Source organism: Betta splendens, chromosome 21 (genome assembly GCF_900634795.4).
Source record: "Betta splendens chromosome 21, fBetSpl5.4, whole genome shotgun sequence".
In the NCBI taxonomy this organism is placed as follows: domain Eukaryota; kingdom Metazoa; phylum Chordata; class Actinopteri; order Anabantiformes; family Osphronemidae; genus Betta; species Betta splendens.
The window spans coordinates 7162675-7167392 of record NC_040899.1 but is presented as its reverse complement, the minus strand read 5'-3'; positions in this window follow the sequence as shown (position 1 = coordinate 7167392).

Genomic DNA, 4718 nt, shown 5'->3' with positions numbered 1-4718 from the left:
CCTCCGTCATCAGAAGCAGACGTCACATCCTGTTACCTTCATTACTACAATGTGCATCTCCTATGTCACCACTGGGGGGCAGTATGTTTCCTGGACTCAGTCTGTTGGTTGGAAAAAAATCCTCCTGGGTGGAACATTTTACAAGCAGGAAACATTTGCTCATTTATGGGAGTGAGTTTGGGGCCAAACATAACTCTATTCCACCATTGGAATATATTAGCCACCTACATATATTTTAGCTGTTTCGCATGGTTGTTATAACTTTTGTACCAAATTCTACACAGCTCTCATAGTTTCACACTCTAACTATAATTTAAATGATATAAACATGGCCAGAACAACCTCACCACGTGACCGGGCCTTTTGTGGCCAATTGCTGTATGTGGAGGGTTTTTATAGCAACAAGCCAACAGAAGTTACCACAGACTCTGGGCTTTCAACAACTGGGCATGTCTTAACGGATTAGAGAAAAGTCTTCAGAATTAAGATGAAAACGTTCTGCTTTTCACCCAAAAGGCTGCTCATCTCTGCAGATGGAGCCTGCAGACGTCGACCTTCGTTTTAAACCATCTGGATAAACACTAGTCTCAGTGTGTGGAATGTGTTTTTCCAACCAGCTCACTCCTGTTTATGTGTTTCCAACCCAGCTGCAGACACTTAGAGCTCACTCACTCATCGTCTTACTTTATCTGCTCGTTTCCCACAAAGAACGCATACATTCTGGAGCCCATAGGTGATGGATGAAGACACAGACAATCCCCGAAATGCAAACTCTGCTTAAGAAGGCGTCTGAAGCTGTTCAGGCAGAACACACCATGTCACTGTAACGGTACTAACTACCTGCTGCAGATCCCCATATAAAAAATCCATCCATCCATCCATTTTTCAAGCCGCTTATTCCCACATGCGGGGTCGCGGGGGTGCTGGAGCCTAACCCAGCTGGCTATGGGCGAGAGGCAGGGTACACCCTGGACGGGTCGCCAGTCCATCGCAGGGCAACACATAGACAGACAACCGTTCACACACACACTCACACCTACGGGCAATGGAGAGAGTCCAATCAACCTAATGCACGTCTTTGGACTGTGGGAGGAAGCCAGAGAACCCGCACAAGCACGAGGAGAACGTGCAAACTCCACACAGAAGGTCACCAGGGCTGCCTCCGGGAATCGAACCCTAACCTTCTTGCTGTGAGGCGACAGTGCTACCCACCGCACCAAATAAAAAATCACATGTCTTAATTTATTTTTATATTTTTTTCTCATTCATATTACTGACTGATCATCAATTGAATGGATGTTTCCGATTGTTGTAGAAACTGGACTGTTAAAGAGTCTGTTAACGTTTTTTTTTGTTTGCTGTTATTGTGACTCTCATTTCCATCACAGGCCTTGTGACACTGATTCCATGTGTGTCAGATGTTGTGAATTTTGTACTTTAATACACTGGGAGACACTGTAGCGTTTGACTAATTAGGAGGAAGCCTTGTGTCATACTCTGGACTCGTGTTATTTTTTCTGGTTCCTTTTCCTGTTTTATTTTGTGCTTGTCCAGCTACTGCCGCTCCAGGTCTAGCCTGAGCTTTACTTCCGGTCACATGACTCATGCAGATGCAGACAATTAACAATCTGTCTTTGCACAGTCTACACCTTGGGTCTTGTCTGGTGTGGTAGATCTGGGCCTCTATGGCTCTGGTGCTCAGGGCCTGCTCCTGTGCAGCCAGGATGAGTGCCTCTGTGCTGTCCTTCAGCCCAGCCCTTTCAAGCCATTGGTAGGATTTGTTGAGATCAGCCACTTCAGTTATGTTCCGGTGGTACATCCCGTGTAAGGGCTTGTCCTCCCATGATGGTCCCTCTTCCAGCATCTCATCCTCTGTTCTCCACTGCCTGAGACATTCACTCAGCACGTCATCTGTCGGGGCCTTATCCTTGATGTACTTATGGATCTTGGATGTTTCATCCCGGATAGTGGCTCTCACGCTCACTAGTCCTCGTCCTCCTTCCTTGCGGCTAGCGTACAGTCTCAGGGTGCTGGATTTGGGGGGGAACCCTCCATGCATGGTAAGGAGCTTTCGTGTCTTAACATCTGTGGTCTGTATCTCTTCCTTTGGCCACCTTATTATTCCCGCAGGGTATCTGATCACTGGCAGGGCGTAGCTGTTTATTGCCTGGGATTTGTTCTTGCCATTGAGCTGGCTTCTTAGAACTTGCCTTACTCGTTGGAGGTATTTGGCTGTTGCCGCATTCCTTGTTGCCTGTTCAAGGTTGCCGTTCGCCTGTGGTATTCCAAGGTACTTGTAACTGTCCTCAATGTCTGCTATTGTTCCTTCTGGGAGTGAGACCCCTTCTGTGTGGATTACCTTGCCTCTCTTTGTCACCATCCTCCCACATTTATCGAGCCCGAATGACATCCCGATGTCCGAGCTGTAGATCCTGGTGGTGTGGATCAGTGAGTCGATGTCTCGCTCACTCTTGGCGTACAGCTTGATGTCATTCATGTAGAGGAGGTGACTTATGGTGTCCCCGTTCCGGAGTCGGTATCCATAGCCAGTCTTGTTTATTATTTGGCTGAGGGGGTTCAGACCTATGCAGAACAGCAGTGGGGACAGTGCATCTCCTTGGTATATGCCACATTTGATGGATACTTGGGCAAGTGGCTTCCCATTGGCTTCAAGGGTGGTTCTCCACAACCTCATCGAGTTTGCAATGAAGGCCTTTAGAGTTCTGTTGATGTTGTACAGCTCCAAGCATTCAGTGATCCATGTGTGTGGCATTGAGTCATAGGCTTTCTTGTAGTCGATCCAGGCTGTGCACAGATTCGTGTGTCGCACTCTGCAGTCTTGGGCGACTGTTCTGTCTACCAGGAGTTGGTGTTTGACTCCTCTGGTATCCTTACCAATGCCCTTCTGTGCTTCGCTCATGTATTGACTCATGTGCCCACTTATCTTAGCTGCGATGATGCCTGACATGAGCTTCCATGTTGTGGAGAGACAGGTTATTGGCCGGTAGTTGGATGGGACTGTACCCTTTGAGGGATCCTTCATTATCAGGATTGTTCGCCCTTCGGTTAGGCCATTCAGGGTGAGTCCCATCCTGGTTCATTTGTGCTGCCAGGCGCTCATGGATTGCAGTGAGCTTCTTTAGCCAGTAGGCGTGGATCATGTCAGGGCCAGGTGCTGTCCAGTTTTTCATACCTGAGACTCTTTGTTGGATGTCTGCCACTGTGATAGTCACTGGATTCTGTTCAGGGAGGTTGCTGTGATCTTCCCTCAGATCCACCAGCCACTGTGCATCGCTGTTGTGTGATGCCTCCCTCTCCCATATCCCTTACTGTTCAGTTTCCAGCCTTGGTGGGTCTGCTCTGTTGTTATTACCCTGCCATTGAGAGTACACTTTCGCAGGTTGTGTTGTGAACAGCCGGTTGATTCGTCTGGCTTCGTTGTCTCTGGTGTATCTCTTTAGGCGGCTGGCTACAAGCCTTTGCTTGGCAGTTTCGAGTGCTTCAGGTATGGTCATCTGTCTGTACCTCTTGGGCATCGGTCTTTTCATTGCACCTCTCTGGGCCTCTGTCATTTGGCTCACTTCCCTCCGAGCTGCCTTGATTTTTGCCTCCAACCTTCGTTTCCATGGTGGGTATTGTTTCTCATGGTTCCCATGGTTGCTCTTATACCTCTAGGATCACTAATCACTGATGCTGAAGCGTATATCAGCTCATTGGTTTCTGTGATTGTTGTGGTAGGGATCGCTCTCAATGCTGCATTCATATCTTCCATGAGACTTTCTGATGGTACTTCACGTAGCCGTTGTAGTTGTCTTCGGGGTTGCCTGTTCAATCTCGCCATGATCTTATCTTTCAGGTCAGTCCCTGCCTCGCTTCCGGTTGGGGAGATGGTGAAACCTCCCCTCTGACCTGGCGTCTTGGGTCCTCCTTGCCGTAGCATTTGTGTTGTATCTCGTCAATCTCAAGTTGTGATAGCAGTTGCCGTTTGTGGATGTTGGAACACTGAGCTACTAGTTGCTTTGCCGTCAGTCTTGAATGTGGTTTTCTCCGTTCCCATTCACCGCACATTCTTTGCATGTTGCTTGAGTAGTAGCACTCCAACAGAGCCTTGTTCTTGCATCTCAGCCATTTCTTTCTTGTTCCAGTAGCCCACTTCTCGCCAAGATGCTCTGGGTTCCCAACACCTGACGCGGTAACTCATATGATATGTGGTAGGCGGTAGCTTGAAGGGTCTTGCCCACACTGGATGCTTATTCACCCTAACGGGGGATTCGAACCGGGAACCCCCCGCATGCAAGTCCTGCGCCTTTACCGATTGAGCTATCCAGCGAGCTATATGTGTGTGTGTGTGTATATAAACACACATATATACACTTTGTCAGTCTGAAACTCTAACCTAGCAAAGAACAATTAAAGTAAAAAAGATTAAATCAAATGATATTTTCAGTCAAAAAGTTAATGCAGAAACATACTAAATATACCACTGTATTCTCACCCTCCGCGGGTGGTCTCATCCACTTTCTAAGCTTGGGTCCTCTACCAGAGGCCAGGGAGCTTGAGGGTTCTGTTGTTCTGCTGTTTCTAGGACTGCACTTTTCTGGACTGAGGTGCCGGATGTATTTCCAGGGAGATATAGATATATATACACACACACACACATGAAGCACAAGGGTAAAATTGGCAAAGCAAAACAGAACTTATGGGAGAACTGGAAAACT